Below are 15,868 nucleotides of genomic sequence, written 5' to 3'. Positions count from 1 at the left end.
ATTTCGAGCGCTAAGAGCGTAGTAGTGGAAAAAGGAATATATTCAAATATAAACTACACAGAAGCATTCTGTGAAACTTCTTTCTGATCTGAGCATTCAGCTAACAGAGTTAAACCATACTTTTGATTGAGCAGTTTTGAAACACTCTGTCTGTAGAAAATGCAACTGGACATTCGTAGCGCTAAGTGGGTAATAGTGGAAAAAGTATATGTTCAAATATGAACTACACAGAAGCATTGTATGAAACTTCTTTCTGTTCTGTGCATTCAACTAACAGAGTTGAACATTACTTTTGATTGAGCCGTTCTGAAACACTCTTTCTGTAGAAACTGCAATTGGACATTCTGAGCGCTAAGAGGCCTATATTCGGAAAAAGAATGTCTACAAATAAAAACTACACAGAAGAATTGTGTGAAACTTCTTTCTGTTCTGTTTGTTCAACTAAAAGAGTTGAACCTTAGTTTTGATTGAGCCGTTCTGAAACACTCTTTCTGTAGAAAATGCAAGTGGAGATTCGGAGCGCTAAGAGGGTAATAGTGGAAAAAGGAATGTCTCCAAATATAAACTACACAGAATCATTCTGTGAAACTTCTTTCTGATCTGTGCATTCAGCTAACAGAATTAAACCATACTTTTGATTGAGCAGATCTGAACTCTCTTTCTGTAGAAAATGCAACTGGACATTTGGAGCGCTAAGAGAGTAGTAGTGGAAAAAGGAATATATTCAAATATAAACTACACAGAAGCATTCTGTGAAACTTCTTTCTGATCTGAGCATTCAGCTAACAGAGTTAAACCATTCTTTTGATTGAGCAGTTTTGAAACACTCTGTCTGTAGAAAATGCAACTGGACATTCGTAGCGCTAAGTGGGTAATAGTGGAAAAAAGAATATGTTCAAATATAAACTACACAGAAGCATTGTATGAAACTTCTTTCTGTTCTGTGCATTCAACTAACAGAGTTGAACCTTACTTTTGATTGAGCCTTTCTGAAACACTCTTTCTGTAGAAACTGCAATTGGACATTCTGAGCGCGAAGAGGCCTCTATTGGGAAAAATAATATCTTCAAATAAAAACTACACAGAAGCATTGTGTGAAACTTATTTCTGATATGTTCATTAAGCTAACAGAGTTAAACCATACTTTTGATTGCGCAGTTCTGAAAACTCTTTCTGTAGAAAATGCAAGTGGACATTCGGAGCGCTAAGAGGGTAATAGTGGAAAAAGGAATATATTCAAATATAAACTACACAGTAGCATTCTGTGAAAATTCTTTCTGTTCTGTGCATTCAACTAACAGAGTTGAACCTTACTTTTGATTGAGCCGTTCTGAAACACTCTTTCTGTAGAAACTGCAATTGGACATGCTAAGCGCTAAGAGGCCTACATTGGGAAAAAGAATATCTTCAAATAAAAACTACACAGATGCATTCTGTGAAACTTATTTCTGATCTGTAAATTCAGTTAACAGAGATAAAACTTATTTTTGATTGAGCAGTTATGAAACACTCTTTTTGTAGAAAATGCAAGTGGAGATTCGGAGCGCTAAGAGGGTAATAGTGGAAAAAGGAATGTCTTCAAATATAAACTACACAGAATCATTCGGTGAAACTTCTTTCTGATCTGTGCATTCAGCTAACAGAGTTAAACCATACTTTTGATTGAGCAGATCTGAACACTCTTTCTGTAGAAAATGCAACTGGACATTTGGAGCGCTAAGAGCGTAGTAGTGGAAAAAGGAATATATTCAAATATAAACTACACAGAAGCATTCTGTGAAACTTCTTTCTGATCTGAGCATTCAGCTAACAGAGTTAAACCATACTTTTGATTGAGCAGTTTTGAAACACTCTGTCTGTAGAAAATGCAACTGGACATTCGTAGCGCTAAGTGGGTAATAGTGGAAAAAAGAATATGTTCAAATATAAACTACACAGAAGCATTGTATGAAACTTCTTTCTGTTCTGTGCATTCAACTAACAGAGTTGAACCTTACTTTTGATTGAGCCGTTCTGAAACACTCTTTCTGTAGAAACTGCAATTGGACATTCTGAGCGCTAAGAGGCCTATATTGGGAAAAAGAATGTCTACAAATAAAAACTACACAGAAGAATTGTGTGAAACTTCTTTCTGTTCTGTTTGTTCAACTAAATGAGTTGAACCTTAGTTTTGATTGAGCCGTTCTGAAACACACTTTCTGTATAAAATGCAAGTGGAGATTCGGAGCGCTAAGAGGGTAATAGTGGAAAAAGGAATGTCTCCAAATATAAACTACACAAAAGTGTCAATCTACTAATTTATCTTCTAATAACTTTCCACCCAGGAGCATTCGTCCCTCTCATTAGACAGTTGTTCTATGCTTCTTTTTTTCACATTCTAATTGCCTCACCTGAACCAAAAAAAGAATGTGGATCTAGGATCAATACCTTTTGAAAAGTCATTTATTTCATTATATTATTTTTTCATATATCTGCATTATTGCATAGAATACCTGATTGGTCTTATGCTAAGTTTTTCATGTAACATTAACTCTGCAAGATGTTAATAAGTATCCTTCCAAAAATGTTTGAAAAATCTTGGGTAAAACATATTACGTAAGTTCCTGTTTTATAGTTTTCCAAGAGTTTTACTATCCTTGGCCAATGACAAAATTCAAAGCAGAGATACAGTACACAACTTTTGTAAAACTTACCTATTTTTCTTATAAGACTGTGGCTTTGTTTTGTTTTGTTTTGAACTTCTTTTCTGTGATGTGACATGAGACTGTGTGTTGAGTTAGGGGTGGGGACATACATTAACAGAGGTTTAGGAACTGCTTTGCTAAAGCAAGTTTGAGGAGCAAATGGGGAGACTAGTACAAGATTTTCCTTTAAGCAGTGGGAGTTGAAGGGGTAGGTGGTTTTTGGAGAAAGAAGAGACCCATTCATGGCACAGGCTTCTTTATGTTTCTGCTCTGTGTGATACTTAATGAGGATACAGACATTCACTTCCTCTATTTCCCACCCCTGGCCGGGGGTAACCCAAAGGTACCTGATAAAGACACAGCCTTATAGCTGTATCAAGTATCCCTGAGTGTGTTAGGACTGGAGAGGCCTAAGGAATAAAAAACATACATGCATTAAATGGAACAAATACAGAGAAGAAGAAAACTCAGACATGGTACATTAATTGTGTACCTTTCCTTACAACCCAGCACATCACAGGGTACATGACCTGCTTCCTTTTGACCTGCTTCCTTTATGTTCACTGCATGAACAGGGAAGGGGGTTGGGGTACACGTGGGAGATAATTGTGTTTACTATGTACCTGGTATTAATACATCTATAGAGACAATTGGAATGACTATACTGGAGAAACAGCAAGAGAAGAACTGAAAAGGCTAAAACAAATACTTGGTTCTCTAAAAAATACTCCAAAGGATTTCTCATGTCTGACAAATTACATTTTAGTCTAATAGTAATAAGTGACCAAAACTAAGGTGATTTGATAAATATCATAAGGTATTTTATTGTGAAATTGATATCTATACGTATTGCTTATAAAGCTCAGTAATCTGTTCTTGAATTGAGAAATTACTGAGACAACATCAAAAGCTGTCATTTTTGTTTCTATGTTGTCGTTGTTATTGTTTGTGAGGTCAGAGCTTCTAAACTTTATGACTGTTTGAAAGGGGCCTATATAGACCTTGCCTGAATATTAAGTCATGTGAAATGATAAAAAGCTTTCTGATTTATTGGGTTAGACAAAGAAAAAATTGAGAAATTGAGCATCATTAAAATTAAAGACTTTTGTTATTAAAACTGTGCTTAGAATGAAAACAAAAGCCACAGGTTGGGAGAAAATTTTTTCAAAACATATTCAAAACATTTTCAAAACATATCAGATAAATTACTGGTATTTAAAGTATACAGAGAACTCGAAAATAAGAAAGAAAACAACTCATTTAAAAAATAGCCCAAAGGTCTAAATACAGCTGTCAAATGGGGATTTTGAAGTTACTAGTCATGTATCATTAGGGAACTGCAAGTCACAGCAACCGTGAGATATTATTACATGACTATTAAAATGACCAATATCCAAAAGTCTGATGATACCAAAAGCTGGCAAATGTGAGGAGAAACAGGAACTTTTATTCATTGCTTGTGAGAATGCAGAATAGTACAGCTACTTTGGCAGTCAGTTTGGCAGTTTCTTATAAAACTAAACATACTCCTACCACACAACCCAGCAATTACATTCCCGGTATTTACTTAAAGGATTTGAAAACTTACATGCACACAAAAGCCTTCTTCCCATGAATGTTACAGGAGCCTTATTCATGATCACTAAAATCGAAATGTCCTTCAGGAAGTGAATGGAAAAATAAACTGTGGTATATCCAGGCAATGGAATAGTATTCTGTCAAGCTACAGAAGACACACAGGAACCTTTAAATGCATATTGCCAAGTGAAAGAAGCCAGTCTGAAAAGTCTACATACCGTATGATTCAACTACATGACCTTCTGGAGAAAGCAAAACTATGGAGACAGTAAAGAGATCAGTGACTATTAGGGATTTGGAGGAGATTTGTGCAGTCTAAACATGTCATGTGCCAACAATGACGTAAAGATATGTGAGATAAAGTATGACGAATTCTATTGACAAACACACGCAATGGCTTCCATTTAACTGAGAAGAAACCATATACCTAGCACAAGTCTTTTTCTGTGCATTAACTTTTTGTAATACAACTATATGAAGTTATAGCCTATTTTATATATGAATAAAAGCATTTCCAAAGGTTAAGAAAGGGCACAGTGAGAGTGAGAAGCACAGTCTGGGTAGGCAGGTCAATCTAGTTTTCTATCTGTGCTTTAAACTGCTATAACCATCAACTCAATCTACTAATTTATCTTCTACATAAATTAGTAGAGGAAACGATGAACGGATGGAGCAAGGAAGAATTTTAGGAGAGTGAATCCATTATTCTGTATGACACTGTAATGAGGATTATTTGTCATTACACATTTGACAAAACCTACAGAATTCATAAGACAAGGAGTAAACTCTAATACAAACTACATACTTTAGTCAATAGTAATGTACCAATATTGACTCATCAACTATAACAAATGTACCACACTATTGCAAGATGTTAAAAATCGGGGAAATTGGGGTAGAGGCTGAGGATGACGTGTGAATGCTTATTCACTTCTTTCTACAAACCTAAAATTGCTTTTAAAGAGTCAATAAAAATTAAAACAAGGCAGGGTTTTCATGCAATGGAAAAAAACACACAACTTTAGTAAGTGACTCATAATTATGCTTATGCCACTTTGCTAGATTACACTTCATTAATAAATATAGTTTCATTCTTTATGTTATAAAGCAGAATAAAGTCAGATATCTAGAGAAATTGATTTTAATGATTAGAGTAAAAGCATTTTCACCTCCAACGTCAGAATGAGTTCTTCAGAATCAGTCCATTTTATAGTTAAATCAATCATTGATTTTAAAAAAATATTGAGAAAAACTTTAACTTCACTTTTTCCATCAAACTCAATGTCATGACAGCATTGTCATTTCAATCTAGGATTAAAACCTATTTCTGGACCCAGTGGACTTACTGTGATAGATTCTGAAAATGTCAGACGTTAAAGTCCAGTCTTTGATCTGCTGTCCTCTGCAGTTATCAAAAGGTCAGTTTATCCTGCTTCTTTTCTCTCTTTTTCATATATCTTGCACTTCAGCTTAATATTAGTATTAAGCTAAATTTCTTATTTTATTTTGATTGATAAAGGAAAACAGATTGTTTCAATACAGTTACTGAGAATAAGCAGCAAAACGTACTTATAAAGTACACAAGAGAGCTATAAGATAAAAAATTTTTTCAAAAAAAGATTTGGAAATTTTTATTGCATGAATGTTCAAATGGAAAGGAAAACTTTCTGGATTCTTTTTCCACCACACAGGAGTAGCAGCACTAAAGTAGTGAATAATGTCCGTTCAATTGGTAGTTTTCATGTATTTCTGATATCAGAAATGGACTGTTAGTAACTAGTTTTAAAAGCAGAGCATTTTTGTGCATGGCATTCCCCTGAATTCCAAAGCCCAAACTTAACTTAGGCTAATTTCTCTCTGCTGGGAGCCCCATTAATTTCTCATAGATAACATTTCATATATATGCGGCATTCTGATGATGTAAAGGAATTCACACCTTATGGGCCTACAAGCCAAATTTAATCAATGGCTTGCTTCATATGGCTGAGAGCTAAAAATTGTTTTGGCATTTTGGAAGTGTTTAAAGAAGGAGAAGGAAGGGGAGAAGAAGAATGAGTAGATGAAGGAGAGACAGAGACTACATATGGCCAGCAAAGCCTATAATATTTACTGTCTAGTTCTTTACACAAAGAACTTTTCCAATCTTGAACAAAACACACACATTTTCGTTATGCCAAAAAAGGACTACAATAAGTCTTCACTTAACATCATTGACAGGTGCTTGAAAACTGGTCATAGGTATATATATTTATGGTCACGTGATGTTTTGATACACGCATACGGAGGGATAAATTGGGGATGGTTAATTGGTACAAAAATACAGTCAGCGAAACCCATTTTACCATAGGTTGACATCAAAAGAGTTCAGCTTCTATGGCTTTTGGTAACTAAAACGTCAACAAACTTGTAAATAAAGATCAAAACACTTCTAATATTAAATGCTGAAATAAATTTCAGCTATTCATACGTTTAAGATTAATAAAAGCTAGTAAAATCATTATTTACCTACTTATTTCAGTTTAGGGTTGCAGTTGACCGCAGCCTATCCTGTCAGCTCAGGACGCAATGTGGGAACCAGCCCTGGACAGGGTGCCGTCGCATTGCAGGTGCACTCACACATACCCACAGTTACTCAGACTGGGACCACATAGACACGTCAATCAACCTCACATGCACAGCCTTGGGAAGTGAGAGGAAACTGGAGCATCCAGAGAATATCAATGCAGACATGGGGAGAATACATAAGCTCTACACAGACAGTGAACCCCAATTGGAATCAATTTGTTTTTTCTCATCAACATCATAATGAAATGACATTGAATGAAACGTCGTTATTCAAAGACCTGTTGTACTCAGTTCTAAACATTTCAGAATTAAGAGATCTACACACATCCTCTTCTATATAATGGAGTGGGTCTCTTAAAATTTCCTGGCAACATACTCTTAGCCTGCCTAGGAAACACTTTAGAATACAACTGCATTATAATAAATTTTCATATTCTATTCATATCTTCATATTTCTCCCTCTACTTATTAAGGTATAGTCTTGTATATGTAATCCTTCAGTTCCTGAACAAGGTGAACATATGATCTCATGATGTGTGTTTTAATTTCTTAACTTTGTTGAGATTTGGGAATGTGAGGATGATGGAAAGGAAAGAAAGGAATTCAGCAGCTATAAAAGAAATCTGACCTTTAATTTTTTTATTGAATTTGTTTCTTGTTTTATTTTTCCTTCCTTTGCACAAATGAGAACTTCTAGTTTTACAAAGGGTACCATCAACTTTAGGACAAAAATTTGTATTTGTGGCATAACACAAGTTGGAGACACAATGATTTAGAGATTGCATATCAATTTTATCAAATAAATGTGATAAAGTAGGTGATATGCACACACACACACATTTGTAGTGACAAAACCATTGACACAGATACCCAGATGGCACTTAATGTACTTTCAGCCTTAAATTCTTTCTCAAGGACAAGCCATTTGTTTGCAAATGATTTAGCATTCAAAAATGATTAAACACGGGAAAAAATGCATTGCACATAAAGTTCAGATTACAAGTGAATTAAAGTCACACTAATATAACTATAATTTATAATGAATTCAAATGGCTTTCAGAAGGGTCATCTGTGGAAGGTGAAGAGCAATCTGAATTTATTTTTCTGGTAACTGGTCACAGCAATGTTTTCTAGACTAGTGAGTGAGTGCTCATACAGCACCATGTGTGTTCAACAACACATAAAGTTGGATGACAAAATCTACTTTAGTGAGAAGGTAGCTATTTCCAGGGGCACCAATAGTAATGTCAGTTTTGAGTCTTGGGTTTGCTTTTGTTTGTTTACAAGGCGATGAAATGTTTAAGGAAAAAATAAATTCTACCAATCCATGTTGAGTGAACATTTCAATCCTTGTAAAGACCAAAGTCAGCTGCCACCATGCCATGCAAACCTTATAGTACATGACATGTTAAATCGGTAACCTCGAAAGGGACTTCTGAGAAGCTATGAGTAAAAGGCACATACAAAATGCCTCTGAGATGAATTCACAAATGAAATGGAAAAGGATAACTGTGTACATCCAAGAAGAATAGTAATTAACAGAAAACAAGAACACTTCTAAATTGAAAGAATCCCTAAAGTAAAAGAAGACCAAAGAAAAAGAAATAAAGATGAGAAGTGAAATGAGGCGGAAATGGTGAGCGACAAGGAGATACACTGAGAAAAAAAGTAGCTAAAGTTAGTGTGTTATTATTTCAGCAAAATTAAGTATATCAATACTGAGAAATATGACTTGAAATAGATTCAGTACCTCAAGCAGAAACATAAACAAATAACATCTGGGTTTTTCTTTTGATAACCAGTATTTTAAATACAAAAATCTAAAAATTTTGTCTTTGTGTAAGAGTTACACATTTATCATACCAATCAATAACAAAAAGGCGCTATAAATACTGTATGGAAATAAATGTCCTAACAGATGTTAACCAGACATCAGTCTTCACCGGTAAGGATTAGATTTGAAGGTGTTTGCAGATAATTAAAACTTGTTTTTATAACATAACTTAGCAGCTAAGTAGTATAATGAAAATGGGATATTCAAATTATAAGATATAAAATATTAAAGATAGAAGAACATGTTTATTTTTTCAATATAAATATTGTTACAGCTCAGAGAAACAGTATGAAATCTCAGGGCTCATGAAAGGCCACATTCTAGAGATAGTGATTGACAGGTATGGTAATTCCCCTACAGCGTGGTGCCTGTTGTCATGGAGTAGCATGTCTCCTACAGGGTACTACCAGCAGGTTCATGTAGGAAGAGCCAATAGTCCATGTGAGAAACCCCGGAAGGCTAAAGATAGAAGGAAATATTTGTGCCACGTTGAAGAGCAAGTTCACCAGGTGAATTGGCATGTGGCTAGGGTACAACTTCCCATACATATATAAATAATGAAACACACAAAAAATTATCAGAAAAGTATTTTATTATTATTAGAGTCACGATTAGCACTCTCCTCATCAGGAGAGTTTTAGGTTTTTTTCTAGCCCTACTCTATACTTTTTAAACACAGTCTCCAAGTTTCAAAATAAAAGTTTCTTATTTTTAATTCAAATCTCAATTAAAATAAAACAAAAACCGAAAATGTAGAAGTTCCTTATTTTGACCATCTATATATCATACACAACAAAAAGACTGATAAAATTCCACTAAACACAACAGCTAGATCCGTATTCCCGTTACTGCTTAAGCCCATTCCAATAAGGATTTTATACCAAATCTGCCCTTGCCAAGGCTACCTGGGGCCTTCATTTTATTATTTGCAATGGACAATTTTAACTTCACATCCATGTTGGCTTCCTTACATCCTAGATGCACATACAGCCAGATTTTTTCCATCAGATGTGATTTGATCCTCCAAATTCGGAATGCCTTGATGACCTCCTCTTTATCTAAAGATCACTTTAAAAAGCCTGAAGTATTTGGCTCTTCCCTAAATCTTTGGCCAGATGTAATGTCATCCTCCCATTGGCTTTCTTTGTCCAAACTACATTAGCCTTATCTCAGATCTTCAAACAAGTTATATTTCCTGCCTAAGATCTTTCTATGAGTGAGTGAAAGGTGTGACGAAGATAGTTCCTCTTTGCCCCCAAAGGTTTCATTGATCACGCTGATAATGAATTTACTGTTATTTTAATCTCTTACTGTTATACTCAGGCTTAAATTCTCTACCCTACACACTTCAGTTGACATAATTTTAATTTCCACTGTGATGCTTCTCTCTCTTTTGTCAACACTCTCTCCTCACAGGGTTTCATCCAGATCAGGAGTCAGTAACATTTTTGACAAAGAGCCAGATAGTAAATATTGCAGGCTTTGTGTTGCCAAGAGGCAAATTTATGGAACTTTCCCTGCTGAAAAATTTCCCTGTATTTTACATTTTAGACTTATAAATGCCACACGTACTTATAACTCATGAGCCATACAAAAATAGGTGGCAGACCAGATCTGGCTCATGGGCTATAACAGTTTTCCAACCCCTCACCTAGATTCATGACTTTAGGCATGCTCTATAGGCTACGATGATCTAACTCACATCTCTAGCCAAGTCAACTTGTCAGTGCCTACTTGATGTCTCCACTTGGATTCTAACTAGCGTCTTAATTTAAGATTAAAAAATGTAAAATCAATCACACATACGCACCTACCCACACCTCTGTCACTTGCAAACTGCCTCATGTCATCAAGACTTTGCCATATCACTAAAAGTGACCATAATCCCCCATGTCCCTAAATCCAAATACCTTGATATAATTCTTGCTCAGTAAATTCAATCATCTTCAAATCAACTTCCAATCTCAACTGATTTTCTCCAACTTTATTGCTACACTCATAATCCCAACTACCATCATCCTTCAACTGGACAGGTGCAATAGTCAGCTAAATGAACCCCCTTCCTTCACTAGTGTACCCTTCCACAATAGTACACCCTCCTAAGAGCTAACCTCATCGTATCACACATCCATCATACACTTTTCAATGTAGTTAATTTATATTCACATTTTGATATAAGATCTAGATTTGGTCCCTGAGAACACTCATGTAATCTCTCTCCATGCTCTTCCTTCATGGACATTCCAGCCAAACCGGCCTTCTTTTCTTTGTAAGAAACTATCAAGCTCTCTTTTTAAATTACAGAATCTTTATATCTGCCCTTCTTTCTGCTCAGAGCACCCCAGATCTTCAAAGTACCTTCCTCTTTGTCTTCACTCAACTCTCAAATGAAATATTACCTCCTCAGAGAGAAAAATGCTCTGAAATACCTACAGCCAGATCAGTGCCTTCCTCCTTGACAGTTTTACTCAGCCATGTTATCACATGTAATCTTCTTCGTAGTAGTGTACTTTATAGCCCTTCACACCATTGCTTTTTTTAGGTATTTGTATGTCTTCCTCCTCTTTCCCTCCTCACTACAGTATAGCCAACTGTGTCTTTGCCTTCTTCACTGCTATATCCCCTAGTGCCTGGTAGGCTTTCTATAAACAGCCATTTATTGACTTATTGACTACATGTATATGCTAATCCTTTTTACTAATTGTTGTTACACTATAAATTTCTCTTCTCCCTCTCTTCGCTTCCCTCTTCTCATGTCCCTTGATGCTTCCTACTCAATATTAACATGGACATCATTTTGTGTCTTCAGCATTTCTCTTTTCATTATATTATGATAGGTTAATTTTCCTAAGAAAACACTATTTTGACAAAAGCAAAGCATTAAAGTAAAGCAGCATAGGATCAATTTTTTCCTATTGAAAAGGAAACACCATCTTTCCGAGAAGACAATTCCACCAGGAAACAAAAAAAACACACACATTTCCGGTAAGTCCTAGTTCCCAAGACTTGAAGCCAGTATGTTTTTCCACTTTCAAGTATCCTTGACTGTAGAGATAAAAGGTATCCACTTAGAGATATTAACTCATTACCACTGCCTAAATTTGGTTTCCAGAAACACAACTTAATATGACATCAATGGATGTGATAATCATTTGAAAGTAGCTTTATCAAAATCATCCAACAGAACAAGTTACTTTCCTAATTAGCATCCTCGGTTAAATACCTAAATCTGATGAATAATAAGTTATGCATTATGCTAAATTGCATTGGCTCACTATCTTAGAATGCTTTCAAACTAATTAAAAATGAGATATTCAGTGATGAGAAACATAAAAAGATAAAAACCTATTTCAATCAGTTTAAATTAGAATTTAACATTTCTTCAATACGCTCTTTTGTAGTCAATTGCAAGAGTAATAAAGCAAAATTATTGAGTCTATAATAGTGACCGTTCAAAATTCATAGTGAATTATTAAAAAGAAAACTAAGGTCCCTGCCAACTTTCCACCTCACTTCAAAGCATAGCCAAGGTCATTACAACAGCAAGTAAAAGACTCCACACAATTCCCACTTCTTCGCCTCTATACTGTTACTTCTGGAATCTTCTACTGCTCCAAATTGTGTGTTTGCTCCAGACTCAGCAGTTCTCACCACCTTGTTCTTCCAATTGCCATCTTCTCTGTGCGGCCTTTCTTGACTACCCAGTTAAAAATTATCCTATCAAAATTATCTGATCCCCATCCAGGATTACTTTTCACCATCTAACTTACGATACTTTGCATATTTATGTGGCTCATTGTCTGTTATCTGTCTCCCTAAGTTAGAATGCGAGCTTCATGATGGCAGAGTTTTGGTCAATTTCCTTCACTCAATAATTCCTGACCCAAAGTAAACACTTCATAAGTATTTTTTGAATATACTAATATATAGTCCGAATTATCAAGGAACTTATAAATAAATAAAGACACAACCCAGCATATAGTGCAGCTTGAGAAATGTTGATAGTGTGGTACAGGAGGAGGTATGTAAACTATGAGAAGCAACAGTTAAATAAGAAGCAATCCAGAAAGACACACAGTGTGGGTGACATCTGAGTTAAAGGACAGAAGGTAAGAAGATAACCAGATGGAGAAAAGAGAGGAAGATCTTACAAACAAGCATCAGAAGTTACCATAAGAAAAGCAAGTACAAAATCATCAGAAGAAAAACAATTGCATCCCAGTTATTACCACAAACATAATTAACTATGAAAACCCAGAACAGTTCATGCTTTGATAATGCTAAAGTTGATACGTAGATTAAGATGTGATATAACAATCTGCAAATCTTAGTTTTCAGAAAACCTTTTTAGGCAAGATATGATGATTTAAGGAAGAAAAGTTGCTGATGGATGAGGCATGTTGTCCCTTAAAGACAAACACTATGAAGACTGCGTACAGCCTTTATAATGGAAAGGTGCCACGTTTTTTCTTTTTTAAGTCCTTGGAATCTCAGTTGGCAACTTTGAAATTCATGTGTAATTCATGAGTTTTTTAAAAGAAATGTAATAAGTAACACAAGTGATTCTAGAGCTTGTCTTTAGGCTGAGGTAGATATTGGCATTATAAATTGAAGTGCTAGAAAGGAACAATAAGAATTAAGAATAAGCAGTAATTTCTGCCAAGATCTGTGGCACCCAGTCTCACACATAAGGCTTTTTGGAATCTCTTGGTTTCCAAGGTTCAGGCTCTCATACTTTAGTTTGTACATAAAGGACTTAAGTTATTCTTAAAGCACAGTTTTAGCACTTCACACCAGGAGATGGTTATGAGACTGATCACAGGATAAAGTGAAATAGGATGTGTGCCTACTTGTAGAAGGAACCTCGTTCCTTTTGCCATTCTATTCCTACTTTTCTGGCAGGAAAGTCCTAGAAAAAATTTCATATACAGATTAATTTTAAACAATTTACATTATATTTTACTATTAATAGCTTCTAGAATATCTTAGCTTAGGCTGGCCCTGGTGGCTCACACTTGAAATCCCAGAATTTTGGGAGGCTGAAGTGGGCGGATCAACTGAAGTCAGGAGTTTGAGACTAGCCTAGCCAACATGGTCAAACCTAGTCTCTACTAAAAATCCAAAAATTAGCCGGGTGTGGTGATGCGTACCTGTAATCCCAGCTACACAGGAGGCTGAGGCAGGAGAACCATTGAGCCTGGGAGGTGGAGGCCGCAGTGAGCCAAGATTGTGTCACTGCACTCCAGCCTGGGCAACAGAGCAAGACTCTGTCTCACAAAAACAAAAAACAAACAAACAAAAAAAGAGTATCTTAGCTTATATATTTCTCACATCTGATCCTACCACTTTACTTCTTTTTTCCTGTTTATACCAATTATTTCTATTCCTCTTTACATATAGGCAGAAAGATAAGACTAAAATGTGTCATAGACAATGACATCTAGTAAATTGACGTATTCTTCATGTTTAATTCCACAACAGATTTCAAATACAACCAAAATCTCCAAATAAAATCTTAATTCTAAATTGAGTGCTTGTACAGTCTTCAAATATGTTCAAATAGAACATCAAAGCTCAATAAAAATAGTTATATCACTTGGGATGGTGTTTAAAATATTTTTTCCTAAATAAATTCAGCTTCAGAGGATGAGAAAACCTTCGTTAGGAGATGTTTTAAAGAACAAATTAAGTTAAATGTGAAGGAAATCATACTTTATTTTGTTGAATAGTAAGATTTTTTTGTTGCTATTGTGAATTAATGCCATCCAAATATTGAGTGATGTAATTCAATTTAGTAAAAGAAAAAAGTCTAAATTATCAACTTCTTTCCTTATAAAAATGAAATATGCTATAACTTGCATTTTTTCCATGGCAATGACCCTGATGATCAGAGAGGTTAAAACCTAAAAACATTTAAAATCATCTAATCTAAATTATAAAAAAGAAATCCCTTTCTTCAGAAAAAATAATTTTTTAAGGAAGCACTCATAAACAAATCTCTACTAGTAGATATACAGCATACACATCTCTTACTATCTCCCATGCAGACTGCATAAAAAGGCGTGCTGGCTACTTTTAAGAAAACAACATTCAGATGTCTGGAAAGTATCTGAAATGCATGATTAATCTACACAGATAATTTTCTCAAGAAACCAAATTTTGAAGACAAGTAATTCAAAAGTCTATTGTCTATAAAGTAAATCCGCTGGTATACTTAAACTGCTGTAATCCTTTCTCTGTTTACCTTATAGTGTGCACCTCTCAAGCTATGGGAATGCATGTCTTCTCTAAGAAGAGCTGACTTCTTTTGTAGGAAAAAGCTGTTGGAAATGACTGTTAGGATTTCAAATGTTTGGGAGTGTGTATTCATGTGGGTTTTACGTGTTGAATATTTGCATTTGTAATTTTAAGATGCTTAAATCAAAAACTAAAATGACCTATGCAACATAATTCTGCCATAGGATAAATTAAATTCAATTAAATGTTCCCATACAAATTATTATCTACCACAATGTAAAAATATTTATATATCACAAAGATGTAAGAAACACTGACTTCTATTATACAGCAGAGTTCAATTTCACTACTACTTAGCTTGATGATATTTTAAGGTCATGTCTCTTGGAATACACATTCAATATTCATTGCCAAACGTCTGAGCTCACCTCTCTTGAAGCAATATTCAATTATCAAAGGAAAATAATTTACCAAGCAACCTCACAAAACACAAACTCTAGGTAGCATCAAGGTTTTTCAAAGTGATTATTCCTTACTGGTCGAGATCCTAAGATATTAAAACTCATAGATCACATGATCTGAGATTTTCTAATTGAAAAGCTGTAGCTGTAAACCTTTCATTCAAAGTCGGATACTACTTTCAGCTGTCAAAAGAATTATGCAATCACTTAAACTTCTGGAATGAAAGAGAAAATGAAGGGAACAATAAAAGTAACTGAAATGCACTGAGAAATGAACATAAGGAACCAAATGGAGGCAAAGACAGAGAGAGAGAGAGAGAGAGAGGGCTGTTTATCTAACCTTCCCTTCTTGAGTGGGTTTTCTCTGATATCTCTAGAGAACAATTGGATGTGTAACAATGAAATACAAAACACAAGATACTGTCTTCGTATAATTACTTGTAATGATTCCAAGATGGCATAATTTGAGAACTTGCTAAATAGGACAACAAAGTGATCTGCTTTTCCAA

Source organism: Symphalangus syndactylus, chromosome 11, assembly GCF_028878055.3.
Source record: "Symphalangus syndactylus isolate Jambi chromosome 11, NHGRI_mSymSyn1-v2.1_pri, whole genome shotgun sequence".
In the NCBI taxonomy this organism is placed as follows: Eukaryota; Metazoa; Chordata; class Mammalia; order Primates; family Hylobatidae; genus Symphalangus; species Symphalangus syndactylus.
The sequence above is the reverse complement of the archived record's forward strand: the minus strand, read 5'-3'. Positions refer to the sequence as shown.